The sequence below is a fragment of the Nycticebus coucang genome, chromosome 22 (assembly GCF_027406575.1).
Source record: "Nycticebus coucang isolate mNycCou1 chromosome 22, mNycCou1.pri, whole genome shotgun sequence".
Classification (NCBI taxonomy): Eukaryota; Metazoa; Chordata; class Mammalia; order Primates; family Lorisidae; genus Nycticebus; species Nycticebus coucang.
This window is the reverse complement of record NC_069801.1, coordinates 10,510,254-10,530,431: the sequence shown is the minus strand read 5'-3', so window position 1 is coordinate 10,530,431 and position 20,178 is coordinate 10,510,254. Positions and strand designations below refer to the sequence as shown.

The 20,178-nt window shown below is 45.5% G+C and overlaps 1 protein-coding gene across 3 annotated transcripts in view; it reads right to left on the bottom strand.

Moving 5' to 3' along the window:
• KAZN (kazrin, periplakin interacting protein) overlaps positions 1-20,178 on the bottom strand; it is a 1,031,394-nt gene that overhangs the window by 408,178 nt on the left and 603,038 nt on the right. The gene's annotated exons all lie outside the window — the stretch shown is intronic.

Below are 20,178 nucleotides of genomic sequence, written 5' to 3'. Positions count from 1 at the left end.
GAGAGGGACAGAAGTAAAGGCCTCGTATGATGCCTGCAGCCTCTTAGCCGGGGTCAGTGGGCGCAGGCCAGAATTCCTCAGCCCCACCAGGTAGGCTGGTGAAGAAGGGACTTCCCATGGGCAGTGCCCGCTGCTTGAGCTCAAGTCCATACCCAGCGAAGAGAATCTGGATCTACATCCGTGTAACAGATCAGCTATCCCTCAGACTCCCACAGGTCCCCTAAATAGTGAGGAACAAGGGGACACCAAGGTATGAATATGGGTGCAACCATGGAGAAGAGACAGTTGTTGAAAATGTCTGAATCCCTTTGCCAGCCCCAGATTGGACCATTGTTCTTATTTCCCACATACTCTCATTTCCAGGGAAGCTGGAAACAGCAAATTACACCAAGCTGTCTGTCCCCGGGAAGAAATCACATCATCTAAGGGACAAACCTCCTGCCTTCTTTCAAGCCTACTAATTGCCTGAGGAATGGGGAGACTTTTGAAAGGCGAGATGATAATTGAAGTTTCACATAATTACATTTTAAAAGTAACGCTTTTAGCTTCCCCCAACCTCAGTCAAAACTCTTATCTTGTCAAAATAATCTTAAAGTTTCTTTTTTTTTTTTCTCCTTAAACAGAGATTGATGAAATATCACTGGAAATCTTTTAGCTGCTAATTATAAGTCAAGCCTCTTTGGGGCTTTTTTTCTTTTTGGGCTAATTCTTTGACTTCTCTAAGTGATTTCGTTTGGTCCTTCGGCTTTTAAACTGTTCGTTTTCCACTTGTGAGAAAGAGTGAAATTTCCTCCCTGGTTTTAATTACCACTGGAGCATTATCTTTGCGTGCTATAGAGCGAGGCTTTGCGATGCGAGGGGCTACCCTGTTAATCAAGGATAAATCGAGGCTCCTACTTTTCATTACATTACCTTGTCAGTCTAATTAATGGTATTACCCTCTGAACTGTGTGCAGAAGCTTAAAAGAAATTCAACACATGCAGAAAACATGCTCCAGGGGAAAGGGTGGAATGCTTAATAAAGCACTGCCCATCACACCCTAGGTACCCCATGGCTAATGTCTTCTGAACTAGTACCTGGGGGTGGGGTGGGGAGACACCGTCTGGGTGACACCAGGTGAGCTTGTAGATTTCTCTTAGAAAACAGTGGCAATGTCTGTATTTTGGTTTCTGGCAAAGACTAGAAATTTACCTGTGATATTTAATTTTCGAAACCAGACATCACCTCATCCAAAACTGAATGTTGTTTCTATTTGTTCAGGTGAAGTTTGGGGTAATGTCTGGTGAGGTCAGGGAGGGTAGATGGGAGAATAACGAGAAGGTCTCTTGCTCTTGGGTCACTAACCCACCAAAACTAATATTACCGTAAAAGGCTGCCTTTGACCTTGACGGTGTTAATTACTGCAAAACTCTTAAGTTCCACCATCAGAGTATAAAGTCTTTGCAGATAGGAACCCTTGTGTTCAGCTATAGTTGTGGCACACTGCAAGGTCTCAGTGAATGTTTTTTGAGTGAATGTTTGTTGAAACTCTCTTTACTGAGTCCTTAGCTGTCAAAGACCCCCTTGATGGGCCATGCATAGTCCGTGGAGATTTTGTTGACTCTTCAAAACTTAAAAAAAAAAAAAAATTAAGAAAACCGATACTTGAAGTTGAGCAAATTCTCGAAGTCGCTAAGTCAGGATTTGAATCGGGTTGACTGGATTCCAAAGACACCGCTTTTGACATCTCCATAATATGATGGAGATAAATTCATAAGATGAATCCGAATGAAGAGATACTTGATCTGAATTTCATTTCATGTAAGGCTTAAAAGTGAAGCAGAGAAACTTGACAGGTTTTAGTTAATGTTTTACAAAAATACAAGAAATCTTAAAAGTATCTTATTTTACTAAATATAATACCATTTACCACTGTTTGTCATGTTTTTTTTCCTCCCCAAACTCCCATGAAGGCCTCATATGAAGCAAACTCAGAATCTCCAATCGAATTTACCAGTGCAGTCTCCCCTTTCCAAGATAGGTTCTCAAGGGACTTGTGATCATCGACATTTAATAGATGCCCACTGTGTTTTGAAAGAAGACATAAGCATGCCCAACTTCAAAGAAGCTCATAATGTAATGGAAAAACTAAATCTGTGCATTTTTCTTCCACAATTGCTCCTTTGACTAGTGCTGGGAAGGGGAGATGTTGACTCAGGAGCTGATCGTCTGCAATGGACAAGTTAGAAGAACCTGGTCCCTGGGTTCCCACACTTTAGGCTCTGCCCAGCAGGAACTGTAGGCTTCTAAGGTTTTTTAGCATCTGCAATTTTTCCAAGTTTGCTGTCTTCTCTGGTTCTCCAGATTAAAACAGAGATAAACCCAGATCAAGGGCCTGTGTTGTCCAGGAGCTTTAGGGAGGAAGGCCCGGGGAACTGGTCCCATTCTGCAGCCAGTCTTGAGGATAAAGCTAAACAGTGGCAGGTACAGAGAAGCAAAGACCTAAGCCTGGGCCCTGGGCATCAGAGCAGAGCAAAGAAGGCTTTGGGAGTCAGGGTGGTTCTGAGAAGTAGCCTGGGTGCTCTGAGAAGTCCTGCCTCTGTGGTTCCTGCCAGAACAGAGGTGGCTCAAAGGCACCGCAGAAATTAGTAGAGTCGGAGCTTTTCTTATGCATGTGTGAGCACACTTATTAAACACACATGTTCTGCATTCAGAAGCAACAGAGATCTTCTTGTAAAATGCAGCATCCATTTTTGAGAAAATAAAAGGCTTGCAGCACAGACATCCTGAAGACCCTACCACGGCTCTGGTTGCTGAGGATAGTAAGGGCCTCTTCCCCCCTTTCCACCTTCCAGCCACTGATTAGCCCCATTAACAGATGACAGATGACTTGGGTGGCCCTCGTCCAGTCCTGGTGGATGGGCTCATAAAAGATTCAAGCTTCTGTCTCCAACAATTGTCTTTTCCCTTGGCAACTCTCCTGGGAAGACAAAGCTCCAGGAAAATGTCCCCCTTGGAGCTGCCCATCTGCTCTGTGGCCAGGAAGGAAGTTCCTGCACAGAGAGGCGGATGTGACAGCTCCAGCCACCAGGATGAGCAGAGACGATGACCATGTATGCTGACACAACAGGAACACTGATGACAATGACAAGGATCCCATCATTGACACTTAGTATGTGCCAGAGGCTCTGCTGAGAGATTCCCAAATAAGTCATCTCTTAGGGTCCTCACAAACACCTTTAACTATAGTTATTATTATTATTTCCATTTCAAAGATGATGAAACTGATGCCGCGTAAGATTAGCTAGTAAGTGACAGCCTGGCATGAGCCATGACTATTACTTGAAAGCCTCTCGCCCACTGGGCATTCCAGCTAGCCTCTACCAACCTACGGCCTTCTTGGTCAGCTTCTTTTTAATGTGTGGTGCTTTGGATTTGCAGAATCAAAACTTCCTTCCAATTTAAATTCTTACACAAGGGGACTTGCTGTGTGGATGACTTACACAAAGTGTCTTCCTGTCAGCATGGATTATCCACCTGGAATTGAAGTTCACTTCCAAGAGACCCTCCAACAGGGTCTTTGAGGACAGATGGACCTGAGTTCAGTTCATTCCTTCATCATGTATATATACACTGGGTGGTACTGGGCAAGCCCTCGCTCCCATCTAAACGCCAAGAATAATACCCAAGGGTGCTTCGGAGGATTGTTGAGAAGGTTTAATAACATATCTCATCCTAACAAAAGCTACCCCTATGTAGGTCTGTAGACAAATATAAAAAGAAATGAAGTGTGCTTAGTACAATTTCTGGAACATGGTAAGTATTTAAAAAGCAGAGCCAGGATTATTATTTCTTCACAAGATCTCACATCAAATTGTTAGAGTCCATTTTAGCCAGAGATACTGTCTCACCTTTGAACTTCTAAAGGACATTAAAGCCATTCTTAGACATTCCCTTTCCAACTTGTATTATGTAATTTATGCATACATGTTTTCTACTCTTAAAAAAAGAAGTCAGATGACAGCCATTAGGGGCTAGCCACTGGACCACACATCTTAGCATTCACCATCTCATTTGATCCTCAAAACTCTAATGCATGGGGCCATTTTACGGTTGGAAAACTGAGGCCCAGAGAGGTTAAAGATCTTGCCCAGGGCATGCAGTGTATAAGCAGCCTAGGAAGCCTCAATTCCAGGCTATCCATTCCTGCAGCCTGGGCTTATCGCTGCTTCTTGCTACAGGCCTCAGATGACACATGGCCCCAGCAGGATCCAGGTCTAACCACTTCCTGCCTCCCATTTGAGGGGCAGTATTTTCAGAAAGAAGAGGAAAGTTTCAGTCCACCCACCAGGAGTCCCTAGTGGACTGTCCAAGACCTGACATCATGGAAACCTGTTCCAGCTTCCCGCTCACTGCCCAGAGAACATGAAGCGAAGTGGAAATTGTGCCAATAACAACAACAATGATAAATGCAGGAACGATCACAGCCGACATTCCTCGAGTGCCTCCTATCCACCGGGTGCGCTACTATGCCTTACGTGAATTAACGCATTTAATATCCTGAACACGTCTCAGAAGCCGGTGATCTTATCAGCCTCACTTTATATCCGGGAAAAGTTTCACTTTGAATTTAAATTGAATTTTCACAATTTCTAAGTTATCTAATTTTCCCCTGGTGCTTGTAATTTAGGAAGAAGTAGATAAGTCTCCTTTCGCAGAGAGCATACCTCCACCTCTAAATGTAGACCTTACCATTGTATAGATGGGTAAACTGATACCTAGCAGGGTCAAGGTTACATGCATTGACCTGAGGAGCTACAATGAGGCTAACACTGAACTTGAAATGATGTAGTGCCCTTTTTCGCCATGGCCAAAGGGTAGACCAGCCCACATGTCCGTCAATGGATGAATGGATAGATGGGATCTAGCCAGTCAATGGAATATTACTCAGCCATACAAAAAAATGAAGCCCTGATATATGCTACCACATGGATGAATTCCAAGAACATCACACCAAGTGAAAGAAGACATTGTAAAAGGTCATGCGTTGCATAATTTTCTTTATCTAAAATGTCTAGTACAGGCAACTCCATAGGTAAAGAAACCAGATTAGTGGTTACCAGGAGCTGGGGGAGAGAAGAATAGAGGAGTGACTGTTCAATGAGCACAGGGTTTCTATGATTAAAAAGTTCTGAAACTAGGGCAGCGCCTGTGGCTCAAAGGAGTAGGGCGCTGGCCCTGTATGCTGGAGGTGGCAGGTTCAAACCCAGCCCTGACCAAAAACTGCAAAAAAAAAAAAAGTTCTGAAACTAGATGGTGGTGATGGCTGTATAGCCCTACAAAAATACTTAATGCTACTGAATTGTGTATTTTAAAATGATTTAAATTTTATGTTTTGCAACAATAAAAAGAATTATGCAATGCCTCTTTCATCGTGCATGGAATACAATCAGATTCCTCGTTTTGGTTCAACAGAACCTTCCAAATGGGTGCTCCACACGGGCATTCTCAGTCTTGCTCACGCTGACCTTGACTCTCGCTAGTTCTCCCATCACACCTGGATCTTGAGCCAAGCCTCAAACGGGCTGCTGCCCCAACAAACCATACTGTCATCCTGCTGTCTCTGTCATCTCTGCACAAGCCCTGCCCAAAGACCCTCCTACCAAAGACCTATTGGCTCTTCAAGGCTTCAACTCAACCAAAGGCTCCTTTGGAGACCGTCACCAAGCCCTTCACCTTCCCTGCAGGCCTGAGTGAAGTATCCCTGGTCAACATGTTCAAAGACCTCAGATGTTGTCACAGTCCTTGTTCCAGTGTATTGTCATTATATGCTTTTAAGAGAGTAGCATGTTCTGGTTAAAAATATAGGCTTTGGGGTCACTGGGCCAGAGTTCAAAGGTCAACTTTATGTGGCTGTGAACACATGCCTCGGTTGCCTCATCTTTCAAAATCAGGCTAATAATAAAACTTGATGTGAAGATTAAACAGGAAAATACATACACAGATCTGAGACTAGGGCCTTGTCTCTCCCAAGCACTGCATCAACTTTAGTGTTAATTTTTGCCCTCATCCTTGGCATCATTCTCCCTGTGCCCACCACAGAGGAGGTGCCCAAGAAATACATGTGGAATCAAGTTATGGTCCATCTTCTCCATGCTCCTGATGGGAAAATGGAGACTCCAAAGGGGAAGTGATCAGTTCAAAGTCACGTAACCAGTGAGAGGCAGAAGACAGCCTAGAGCATGCTTTGTCCTCACGTCGAATCCTCACTTTCGTCCCTAGAACATGCCTGGCTCCTATCCCAGTGTGTTTCCAGGGATGCAGAACACACTTGCCCCAACAGAACTGTGTAGTAAGAACTGGACTCCGCTGCCACCTCTCAGCATTCAAGACCTTTCCTTGCCTAACAAAGAGAGCTTGAAATATCAGCAGGCGAGCTATAAATAATCCAGAAAAAACGAATCCAGAAATTAACTGAGGGTCTGTCAGTAAGGCAGTGGGGCTCCATCTCCCAGGGAGAATGATGCATGAGCTGTCAGAGATAAGACTTTGGTTGGGCATATTTAAGGTGAGCGCAGATAGCAGTGGGCACTCAGGGAGGCCCTTCAGCCACTGCCAAATGGGAAACTCCATAGATCAAACCACAAAATAAATGAGGACATTAAGGCTTCACACACTCCGGGATTTTTATTTGAAAAAACTAAGACTCTAACTTTAACTAGCTCCTTCTCAAATGGTTTTGCTGTCACTCCCAAGACAAGTCGCTCTTCAGCCCTGGGGGACTTCCATGGGACACTTTGGGCCACAGCTTAATACTCACAGCTGATATTTACTGAATCCTCAGCATATATATACCATGCACTTAGCACAGAGAGTCACGAAAATTAACTCACTTAATCTTCTGGGGGTTTTTTGACAGTCTTATTTTGTCATCCTCGGTAGAGTGCCGGGGTGTCATAGCTCACAGCAACCTCAAACTCTTGGGCTCAAGCGACCCTCCTGCCTCAGCCTCCCAAGTAAGTAAGACTACAGGTACCCTCCACAACACCCAGTTGTTATTATTATTATTATTTTTTAAGAGACGGAGTCTTTCTCTTGCTCAGGCTGGTCTCGAACTCCTCAGCTCAAGCAATTCACCTGCCTCAGGCTCCCAGAGTGCTAGGATTACAGGAGTGAGCCACCATGGCTGGCAACCTTGTAAGGTACAACCTACAGCCATATCTCATCTTATTGCACTTTACAGATACTGAGTTTCTTATAAATTGAAGGTCTGTAGTAGTATTACAACAAGTCTAGCAGTGTCATTTTTCCAATGGGATCTGCTCACTTCATGTCTCTGTGTCAGGATTTTTTAGCAAGAAAGTACCTTTTAATGAAGATATATATTTCTTTTTAGACACGATGCTACTGTACACTTACCAGACAACACTAGAGTATAAGCATAACTTTCCTAGGCACTGGGAAGGCAAAAATTTGTGTGACTCGCTCAATTGTGATATTTGCTTTTATTGCTGCGGCTTGGAACCAAACACACAGTATCTCCAAGGTCTGCCTTGTCTTATATAACAAGCTCATGACACATCGGTTAAGGCACCAAACAAGATGGCCAACTAGGAGGTGGTGAAGTTGGGTATTAAACACAGGTATCTGAGTCTAGCCAAAGAAATGGGGTCCTACAACCAAAGTGTTGTCCTGAAGGATCCTTGGGAGACTGAATCAAAACAAAGAGGGAATCGGCTCACAACGCCAAAGGTACGGCCATGTTTTCCCTTGGTCTTGTCGGGGGCAGCACATGCAGCCCCTTAGGAGCTGGCTGAAGAGTTAATAGCGATTTGATGGACACCCACCACTATATTACAAATGGTTGGGAGCAAAGCAAATGCAAATGAGGCCAGGAGGGCAGAAAACCAGCCTTCCCAAGTGTATCCTGCCTGCATTGAAATGCCCTGCTTCCATCTCTGAGCTTCATATTTCATGCAAAAGGCAGCCCTGAGATCGCAGCTCCAAGAAACCCCAGGGAGGACGATCAGGATGACAAATGGAACCCTCCCTCTTGTATCTCAGAAATGCCACGAGGTATGGGTGATGGGCTAAAATACCTAAACAAGCCAGGGGGAGTGAGCCTTTGCTGAGGCTGATTTATGGGCAGAGAGGCCCAGCCTTCACCTTTACTTACATTGCTTGGAGCACATAAACTCCAAGAAAATTTAGTGTTTTAATTTGGGCATCTGGCTCGTCCCTTTTTTTTTTTTTTTTTTTTCCCTAAATCACCCTCTTTCTTGCTCCCTAGAAAACCAGACAAAACCAGAAACCCCATACCGGACAGCTCCTCTGTCTTCAGTGTGTCTGTTTCAGAATGTAAGTTCCCCTGAGGGCACAGAAAGGGTGTGTTTGTGCCACATAAAGTTTCTACTGGGTTCTGCAGTACTGATCTGTGGGGAAACCTGGTCGTCAGGAGGCAGGAACTGGACCCAGGGGCCAGAGGTTGCCCTGTGCCCTGCTCCAAAGCGCTGTCCAGCCCTGGGCAGCTCATGCTTTTCTGGACTCAGTTTTTCCACCTGCCAAGTACAGACTGGTTAGTACTGTCTGTGCAGACCCTTCCTGTTTAGTACAGACACGGTGGTTCCATTGCCCACAGGAGTACTTTTCTCTCCAGCTCAGTTCTTGCGTCCCTCTCCTACACCTGTTTCTGGCGGAGCTGAAGCCAGGTAAGACGATACGCCCCAAAGGAAACTGTCTACTTTAAGCAATTCCTTAAGGTGGAACTGACCGCTTGGGAGACAATGTGAATGGTCAGAAATGGGAGGACTTCAGAGAGGTCCTAACCAAGATGCTCATTTTGACTGACCTGGTGTCCCAGCTCCTAAGCCACTGTCCATGGTTCGGGGATGCCACATGCCCTACCCCAGGCCTACAGCTGGCATCACAAGCCACTGTGAATTGTTAGTGGCTCTGTCGTAGAGTCGGGGTTACAATCCAGGTCTCTGGATCTCACGCCAGGGCTCCCCATGCTGCTCTTCCCTCCTCTGGCTTCCAGCAGGTGGTGAGCACCTCATGTGTCTAGGTGTCCCTAGCCGCTGTCACAGTGTTCTGTCAATCAGAACTGCTTCATGAATGCTGACTGACAAATAAAGCAGAGAACGAACCCAGTTTCCTACCTCAGTGCCTACAGGATGCCGGACGCTTACCAACACTTACTGACGACTTTTACAGGGCACGTGGCAAATGTCAGGTGCTGCTCCCAACACTTTAGTTTAATCCTACAACAGCCTCAGGAGGTAGAAACCACAGCATTATCCCTGTGAGGAAACTGAGGCTTGTTTCAGTAAAGCAACTTGCCCAGCCCAGCCAGCTCAGAAGTGTTAAGAGACAGACAGGATGTGCATCCTTTTGTGGCTGCCCACAGAAGTTTCTGTCCTATCCTATAAATGTTGGACTATTTCCCTGTGTCCTTAGTTTGTTCAAACAAATCATTAGAGCAAAAGCCAGTGAGGCCCTTTCCTAGCAATCACTCTCTCAACATTTCTCTGATTTATACCCAAATAATAACATCCTGGGGCTGCTAAACTTCTCATTTTCTTGGATGGTCAATCTCAAATGCAAAACACAGTGAAGGGGTGATTCCTCCCAACCAGATCACAGCTGATTTCACACCTTTTTTTTTTTTTTTTATTCTCCCAAACATCTAAGCCCGGTGTGGGAGGTGCTTTGCCAACATGCCTGGCAGATGGTCACCTGGGCTGAGTCCAGCCTCGTGCTGTCCCTGTCCTGCTGGGAATCTCTCAACCTTAGCAAGATCTGCCTTCTGTGAGTGGAAACCTGCCCCTCTCCAATGCACACTCCTAAGTCTTGCAATCGCCAAACACAAAATAAGAGGAAATAAAAACCATTTTCCGGGCTCTTCCAGGTGATTTTAATGGCCAGTAATAAACTATCATTAAAAGGAAGGTTTATTATGAGAAAGTGGTTTCTCGTAAGACAGCTTCGTGTGTTTGCAGAGGAACAGGGAAATGGTTTTGAATGCCATCTTCTCTAATAAATCTGAATGCTGCTGGAGAGATTAGGCCATTACCCAGCGCCGGCACAAATGAGAAAATGATATGATGGATCACATGCTTGAGGGGTTTTAGGACAGAGCTGGAGACGGGACAGGATGACACCAGTTAGTCATGGCAGTTGGCCAATTGAATCACATTGTCCGAAATCTAGTTTGAGGCCAGTTCCATTTTTCTGACTCTAACTGGTGTTTTCTGGCACCGTGAAGTCGCTCTGCAGAAAGTTTTTGGCAGCATTTTCTTAAAGCCATGGGCCCAAATGATGGATTAATCTGATGTGTCGCAGAGAGGCAGTGTTGAGTTTAAGGAACAGGGGAGTTGCTCAACATCAGCAGAAGACTCGAAGTCCCAGGTCAGTAGCCATAGCTTTCCAAAGCATTTATCGAGCATCTGCATGCACCTGGTGTTATGAGCATTGCACTGAACGGGGCTAAACACACGTGTCCATTCTGCACCAGCAGTTCCCAATCTATGGGCCACAGGGACTCTGGGTGGTCACAGAGAGTGACAAGAAGTCTAAAATCCACGTCTCCACCAGCTGCCTGTGGACAGAACGAATCATTTTTCTTGCACGTTGGTACCGTTACTTCTCAAATATATGCAGAAAGAGCGTCCATTTGACAAGGCTACTGGACTCACTGTCAGCTTTGGCATTTACGCACCTTCTCCAACAGATAAGAGAAAATACCAGTACTAATATGCAGGAGCCAGAATTCATTCTCTCTCTCCGTCTCTCTCTCTCTCCCCTTCACTAAAAACTGGGAATTCATGTTCCAATGGGAATACGAATGGCAGAAACATTAAATCGAGATGTATACTGATGGTACAGAATGATCATCTGAGTTAAAGTTTAAAACATTGAAACCAACCCCTGGCTAATGTTAAAAGAGTGTGCAAAATTGCTCACTAGGGGACGAGATCATTTTTGTAGGGGGGAGTTTGCAACATGTTTTCTGTTTCCTCTGAGTACAACCTACTGCCTCAGCCTGCCAGCCTTTAGGTGAGCTAGTTGTCCTTTGAACCAGCTTCCCGGTTGGTTCATGGTGAAGACACTGCAATGATTTCTTATATGAATCATTTACCATTCTGACCATAACCTCAAACACAGTGTGGGATACATGTATATTACAAGGTCTGGGATGCCCGCTTATCTGGACACCTTGGGAAGTCCAGCTCCTCCGAGGAGCAAGGCCTCCTAGTAACACAGACATCAGGAGAAAGTTCTGGGATCTGGAATAAAACTCTTGACTTCAGGATATAGAAATTGGCTGGAGAAATAAAGTGCTTTTCATTCAAAGAGGAGAAAATTCATGCTAATAATTAAGAGTTCCATCTAATGAATTCTAAAATCTGCCCAAAGTTTTTGCCAAGTGTACTGTAAGTTATTCTATTAAACCAGTAGTTCCCAAACAGGGGTGTTTTTGTCCCCAAGGGGACATGTGCCAATGTCTGAAGACTTCTGCTTGTCCCACTATGGGGGTGCTTCTGGCATCTAGTGTGTAGAGACCACAGGTGCTACTCTATGTCCCACCACATGCAGGACAGCTTCCCACAACAGGGAATTATCTGGCCCAGAAACCTCTCATGAAACCGTCCCAATCAGCCTGCGAAGAAGGTGGGGTTAGCCTTGTGGTACAGACGAGGAAACTGAGACCTGGGAGGTCCCTCAATGCCGAAGTTCTATCCCGGAATCGGAATCAGGTCTCTCTCTCACTCCCTTAAGCCCACACATATCTGCTACATTATCTTGAAGACTCCATTCAGAATAAGGAAACTGAGGATCAGATGCCGAGTGTCTCCCCCTGCATCTCACCAGGCCTGATGACTCTTTACCCTGTCTCAGTTCTTTGGGAGTCAGTGATCAAGACTGAACACAGGTGACTTCATTTCCAACCACTGAGCTTCCAACAAACATCTCTCGTATTCTTTAGCCACTACACCCCAAGTACAAAACCTCTCGTTTGCTGAGTAGTTTCATTTGCTCACATTTAATTCACTAGCTTAACTCATTCATTTACCATTTATTAAGCAAATGAAAAAAAAAACTCCAAGTTCAGGGGGTGGCAAATGATAGCCACTTGTTTTTATAAATAAAGTTTTATTGGAATACAACTGTGTCCTGTGTCCGTTCATGTACATATTGTCTATGGCTGTTTTTGCCTTACAACTGCAGATCTGAGGAGTTGCAGCAGATACCCTAAGTCTCCAAAGCCTAAAATATTTATTAGTTGGCCCTGCATTTAAAACATTTGCCCACATCTGCCTTTGCTCCACCATTCAAGCCACAAAGAGGAAGCGCTGGAACGAACTCCAAACCAAATCAAGAAGCAGTTTCATCTACACATGTAACTATAATATCCATTAGCAGCAGGGACATCTTAAACATTTAATGCTAGCACAAATGTAAAACTCAAAAGCACCCAAACATTTTGATCCTTTAAAACACTTTCTACTTTTCTAAAACCCATTATAAATAGATCTCTAAAGGAAGTTCCAATGTCAATTATTTTGCCATCAGAAGTTGAGAAAGCCCAGAAGCAAATGTTCCTTGTTGCACTGGAGCTAAAATAGACATCAGACTCTCAGCCACTGGGTGGGCTGCTCTGGGGCCAGTTAATCATGGGCTGGTCATCTGCTGCACTGCAGCGACCACTGGGTTGCTTCCTGCCTCCCATTCCTCTAAAATGCATAGCCAAATGCCCCACTGTGATCTCCCTGAGTTTTCTGCCACACCTGTGGCCTTTGATCTGTGGATGAGTTTCCACTGACCCAAGTCCAAGATCTGGGCATAAATCTGGAGCCACAGAAGGTCTGCCTGCTGTCCAGGCAGGTAGGGCCACAGCAAAAGTGAAAACACACTTTTTTTTTTTTTTTTTTTGCGACTAAGTTGCATTCCGTCGCCCTGGGTAGAGTGACGTGGTGTCATCATAGCTCACAGCAACCTCAAACTCTGGGGCTCAAGCCTCAGTCTCCCATGTAAACTGGGACTACAGGTACCCACCATAATGTCCAGCTAGTTTTTCCATTCTTAGTAGAGATGGGGTCTCACTCTTGCTCAGGCTGATCTCCAACTCCTGAGCTCAAGCAATCCACCCACCTCAGCTTTCCAGATAGGATTACAGGCATGAGTGACCACGACCAACAAGAACAGGCATCTAAGTAATCAGTCACTTAGGTGGAGAATCCACACACACACATTTTGCTTGCACATTTAATCCAAAGATTCTTTTTTTTTTTAAATGATTATTTATTTATGTATTTTGCAGTTTTTGGCCAGGGCTGAGTTTGATCCCACCACCTCCAGCATATGGGGCTGGCGCCCTACCCCTTTGAGCCACAGGCGCTGCCCATAATCCAAAGATTCTAATACATGTAGAAGAACATCTAAAGGCTTAATGGGATCTCCCTAAAGAGATAGTGAAAAGAGAGAAAAATTAGGCAGATGTATTGGGACAGCCAAATCCTGCTGCCAACACTCGGAGAATACACATACCTACAGTTCCCCACACAGGTGGGCTTCCCATATTCAAGCCCCCTAAATTCCATGGTCTGTAGTGTGAAAATCCTCTACAGGGGAGCCATTCCCAGACCTAGAGTCACAGAAATCATGAGGAAGTTCTCCTGGCGTGACCCTGACCTTGTTGAAAGTTCCCTACCTGCTTGCTAAGGAAGTTAGAAGGAGACGCACTCTAAGTTCTAGCATTAAGAAGGTCACTGCCAAAAAGAAGTCAAAAACCTGTGGGCCCCTCTGAAGTGATGAAAGAATCCAGTGTAAGAAAATGGGATTCGATTTGTAAAAATAGACTTCACCACGGGCCTCTCACTGGACGTAGAGGCTCAGTGCAGCAGGGCTCAGGGATGGCGTCATCACCCAGGCCTTCCAAGACACAGCGGCCCACGCCTAAGAGTGAGAGGTCAAGGCAAGGTCAGAGCTTCTCCCCCACCCATGAGCTATGGGTCAGTCTTCTTCCTCCGCTATGCCACTGAACCTGACCTTACAAGGGAAGAAGGGAGAGAATTTGGTTTAATAACCAGCTAAACAACCTTAGATAAATCAGCTTCCATCACTGGGCCTCTGTTTTCATATTTGAGACACAGATGGTTGTGTCTACTTCGATTCAATCATGTGGGCCAACAGGGAAGTCTTCTCACAGCAAAGAGAGCTGGCCAGGTGGAGGGACTATAGCGCTTCCCTGGAGCCCTCTTGACACAACAGAAAGACGTATGGATAAATGCAGCAGAGTCCAGGACAAAGGGTGTCTAGCACCAGCTGAATGAACGGAGAGTGTGACCCCCAGCTTTTGCCATAGATGTAACATGGTAACACTGAAAAGGTGGGGGTGGGTGGGTTTTGAGTTGACCCTTGGTAGAACCAATCCATGTGTTGACCAGCCAAGTTTATTCTTTTTTGTTTGCCAGTGACAATAACTCACACTGTGGAAACCGACCACAGCATCATGATCTTTTCTATAGGATTTCCACTAAGATTTAAACATGCCTCCCCACCCCCACAGGGCTGCCTGGTACCACGTCAAACTTCAAACAGGATGATCAGAGCACATCTGCCTGCTAACAGGCTGGCCTTCCTCACGAAAGGGCAGCAGCCAAGCCTTGTCTTTCCGTGAACTCCCAAATCTAAAGATGTGCAGAATGGTTGTGTTCTTTCTTGCTTCACATAGTGAACCTTATAAAACAAAGAGAAGCAATCCACTTGATGAACACACACATTAATTAAGACAATCGATATACTAAGGCCAGGTCATTTCTCCCCAAGCTTCATTCATCACGGCCTATGGTCCCACGCCTACATCTCCATGGTCAGGATCCAATGTCTAAATCTCATACCTCGCCACCACCCAGAAATGGTGAGCACATCCTTGACAATTTCAAAGGACAAGAAGGGGTGTGTGTGTGGGGGGGGAGGAATGACACAGATGTAAGTCTGTGTTCCTAGCTGCACTTACTGAGTTAAAGCAAATACACCAGGTTCGCTGTTTTTAAAAGTTCAACTTAATTAAAGAAAATGAATGAATTCATTTGTTGCAGCTGACAAGAAGCCCCAGCATTGGCTGGGAAGATGATACAAGGGGTGAGGTTATTTTAGAAGAGGCCGGTATGCTTGCCCTGAAACGTACATCCTTTTCTATTCTCTTTAAAGCGGGGGTGGGGGAGTATTATTAAAGATCTAAACCCTGTAGTATCCACACCTTCCTTCCCCTTGAGACATGCTCTTTCTTTGGGGAAGAAGGTCCCAGCTGGCAGCTGTTCTCTACAGTGTTCAATCCCAACCTACCCCCAAAGTTATACTTTTTAATAATCCACCGTGGCCAGTTTTAACCTTTCACGGTGAAATTCATGTATTTTTCCAGCCTGCTTTTACTACCTATTACCACTGTCACACACATCAGCAAAGACTCCTGTATTTGTCCCTGCGTCCTCTATTTTCCCATTACACCTCTCTAGACCTTTATTAGAAATGTAATTATGTTTCCATGTCAGTCCCACCTCCTGGGCTATGCGCTCCATGATAACTCCAAGTCCCTATCTTATTAAATCTGTGGTCCCTGGACCTATGTGCCCAATCTCTCACGAGAGAGAGAAAAAGGAAAGAAGGAAGAGAAGACATTAAGGCAAAATAAGGCGAAACCATCCTCCAGGTTGTTCTCTGTGGCTGTGGCACCTGGATATTCTTGTCGTAGTGAAGCGGGCTCCAGGGTCAGCCAAAGCTATGTTCTAACCCCCTGTTATTCTGTCCACGGGTTGACCATTTGGTCGAGCCCAGACAAGCAACTTAAGCTTTCTAAGCCTCGAGTTCTTCATCTGCAGAATGGAGGGGTAACTCTGCCTTGCTCTCTGTGATGTGAAGGTTAAGTTGAGAAAATGCTGCAGAGGATGCTAGCTGTTGCTCCTGCTACACCATTGGGTGATCTCAGGTCTCTCCAGCTCCCCAGTTCTGATCCTGGAACATCTCCTTTTCTACAAATGAGTCAAGCCCCCGCTAAGAAGCTCTGGAGTCCACTGTTCCAGAAAGAAGCCCTCTCTGCAACTCTCTTTAGCCAAAGCCCACCAGTGCGGCAGAGAGAAGGGAGCATCTTGTTCTCATATGTGAATGTGGCTCAGCACCAAGGTCCCCTCTTCCCTCTGGCCAGAGTCCTTCCTGGCTACAGATTTTCCGCCAGTGACAGAGCATATTTTGTATAGCAGAGCTCTGAGGATAGATGATGGATGACTTAGTCTCCAACACGCAGGCCCTGATTATAATTGCTACAACAACAACTTCAAAACAATAATGGTTTTTTGGGCAGTAATGGGGAAAACGAGGCCAAGCTCTAAAGCTGCTGGTGGAGAGAGCAGTCTCCAGAGTCACGTTTCCTTGGGTTTGGATCCTGCCTCTGCCACTTGCTAGCTTGGTGGCCTGGGGAAAGTCGTGTAAACTCACTGCTCCTCAATTTTCTCATCTGTAAATTGACAAACATAGCACTTACCTTATAAGGTATTTTAAAGGAGTAATGGAGGTATTACAGGTAAAGAATTGGGGACAGTGCCTGCTACACAGGACGTAAGCACTCAATTAAAATCATCTCTCATTAAATCAGCCATCCTCACGATACTATGTATAACATGATAAGAAGGCCAAATTCACACACCCTGTAATTTAGGATTCATCCATCCAACAAGTATTTACTAAGCTTTTATTATGTGCCAGGCACTATTCTGAGCAGTGAAAAATAGACAATCCTCCCTGACCTCACAAACCTATCATTCCAGGAAGAAGCACTCACCCCTGAAGTCTCCCCTAATGCCAGGGCAGAAAAAGTAGTTCACGGCCAGGGACAATTTTGGCCTCCAGGGAACATCTGGCAACTTCCGGAGACATTTTTGTTGTCACACCGGGGTATGAAGGGTTCTACTGTCATCTAGTGGGTAGAGGCCAGGAATGCTACAAGCATGGTGTGACACACAGGACAAAGAATTATCCTGCCCCAAATGTCAACAACAGTGGAACCAAGAAACCTCACTCATAAGGTTCCTGTATGACACAGCGAGTCCTTTGTTGGGTACAGTCTTGGGGCCACTGTAGCTAATGAGGCCACAGAGAAGGAACTCAGGGAAAGGGGAAGACATGGGTCAAATAGAACGTAAGAGGCAGCAAGATTCTAGCTTCATCTGGAACCTTCCTCCCCAAGAGAGAGGAAGCACATGAAGTCAAAGAAAAAGTCTAGAACCCAATCTGTCCTTTTCATTGGTGACAAATATCCCATGTGTTGTCAATCTTGCAAGCAGGATTCTGTCCCCTCTTGGTCAGGTGAGTCCATGCCAAAGTGAGAGGTATGGCTGCTCCCCCAACTCTCAATCCTCAGGTTTCACCCTAATGCCCCAGAAACGACTGCCAATCCTGCAAAACACTGCTCAGGACTGGAGACAAGCCTATAGGTCCCTCAGCCTTCCCACTGGAACACAGCAAAAGACGCTTCTGACTTAGGAGACAGGGAGGCATGTGCATGTGTAAATAGCAGAGGGACCTGGTACGTCTGAAATCCCGGCTCAGTCATGTGGCAGCTAAGTGAACCTGGGCAAGGAAGCAGAAGTGAGAACACGGACCCTGGAACCCTGCATGGGCACGTCATGGCTGTGTGCCGTTTGGCAAGTGATATATCATCTCTGTGCCTCTATTTTCTCCCCTGTAAAATGGATACAAGAATGGTATCTGCCTAATAAGTCATCATGAGAATTAAATGCATTAAAGAAATGCATTAATACAGAGAAGCACTTAGAATAGCACCTGGCTCAGAGTAAACACTGTGCCAAAGTTTGCCATTATCATCACCATGCATACTGTGTCACTACAGACAAGTGATTTAGCCTCTCTGAGAATTAATTTTATCTTGTGAAAAACGGGTATAATAGGTGGCTCACATCTATAATCTTAGCACTCTGGGAGGCCTACGCCCGTCTATCAATTGAGCTCGGGAGTTTGAGACCAGCCTGAGCTAGCGCTAGACACCATCTATAAAAAATAACCAGGCATCGTGGTTGATGGGCGCCTGTAGTCCCAGCTGCTCAGGAGGCTGAGGCAAAAGAATCACTTGAGCCCAAGCGTTTGAGGTTGCTGTGAGCTGTGGCACTACGGCACTCTACCGAGGACGACAAAGAAAGACTCTGTCTCAAATTAAAGAACATAATAGTTGGGTTTAGGATTCAATAATGCCAGTTAAGCACTTACCACAATACTTGACATGATTTGGGTGCTTATTATTACTTAGCAAAAAGTTTGACCAGAGCATTGAAACTAGTTCTCATTCACTGCTGCATTCAACTAATTCATGTTGGCCAAAAAACTACCCATTTCAAAATGGTTCCAGAACATCCTGCATCTTGTGGTGTCCCCGAGGGGTAAGTTCTAAAAACCATAACGAAGGGCCTACAGGTTGAGTGGAGAATATTAGCTCTGGACCCACCTCCTTTAAAAGGGTGCTCTGCTCTTTGAGGGTTCATATTACTCCCAACAGTCTACAGAGCTGAGACCACGTCTGCATCCTCACAAAGGTGCTGCAGCTCTCGCTCTGATGGAAAAGGAGGGAGAGGATGAGACCCAGGCTCTCCCTCCTCCAGCCTGACTGCACATTGCAGAAGGGAGCAGAGGCACTGGGGCTCCTTGCCCTCAAACTGCGTATGACAAGCTCCATCTGAGCTCCTGTGCTAAGGAAGATCTCATTTCATCAGAGGGCAAAGGGGGCATGGGCCTTTCAGAAGCCTGACCCAAAGGTCTTGCACGGCCCAGTCAATAAAGACTCCAGAATAAATTTAGAACCAATGGTTTCCCACCGCACAGAAGCCACCTGCTTCCACAGTTGTTGCCAAACTCATTAAAACTATGTTCAGCTCCTTTCATGTTTCTGGCAGCTTAGGATTCCAGGGGGGAGCAGGCAGTCCCACTGAGCACAACCTGGCCCCTACCACTTAGATCTGACGCTGTAGCAAACAAGTAAGAATGTTCTGGTCTGGCCCAACCACATGGGGTGGAAGGAGGCATTCCTTTCCCTGGCCTCCTTCCAGCCTCTCCACGGTGGGGATGGGCCTGGCAGGGGACTGGAAGATGGCAGCAGGGGCCTGGGTGACTCTTAGCTGCTATGATTCGTCAGGTGTTATCCATCCCCATGCATAGCCACCCTGTTGGCTTCAGGAAAGTTGTCTTTTTCCTAAATGATTCTGCTACAACTCACTTTGCCTGCATTTCAGAGCAGGAAGACACGGTAATGATTGCCATCTCCTGTGTCACTCTCTCTAATATTCGACCCAAGCAGTAAGAACTAATTTCCATTTGCAAGATCACTTAAAAACCCATTCTCTGGGCTCAGCAGGGAGAATGAATTCCACTCCTGCCTGATGGGTGGCAGAGGGTGAGAATCCAAGGACTACTGTTCATGGGTACCAGTAAGGTCTGGCAAGAACAGAGGAATTCATATTGGGTTTGCTTTCCTTAGCTGTATGACCCGGGAATGAATATATAGGTACATACGCAGAAGAAAAATGTGCAATGAATGTGGTCAAGACCCCAACCTTGACCTGGGCCCCATATGACTCACAAGGTAAACAGGCAGAATTCCAATGAGCTCTTGCCACCTGCCAAGCCCATCTGCTACAAACTCACTGGCAGCTAGGAAGTCGCAAATTATAACCCTATAGGATTCCTAAAAAGTGCCAAACTTCTTGGGGGGAAAGGGGTAAAAGAATGAGGACAGCCTACCTACTTTGCCTTACCCCGGAGAAGATTGCATAAAAACCAGATCAGCTAGGACTTCTGGGGTATATCAAAGACGTTCTGGGAAACTGCAGAAAATCATGCACCAAACACTGAAAGTGTGAAATTAACCAGAACCAGAAACTTGACTTTGGATGCATTTTCCAAAGACAATGGAAAGATAGTAAATAATAGCCAATCAATAAGTAATTTCAACCACACTGTACTGATCTGTAAGTAATCTTTTTGTGACCGTGCATGATAATTTTCAGCAAAAAAACAAAACCTGAAGCCCCATCTCTTGACAGCCTACAAGATTAGGAAAAGACACTATTTCGGCCTACTCATACGGCTGGAAAACCAACATACAGGGTGATGTGGGGAGCTCTGTAACGTAGCGG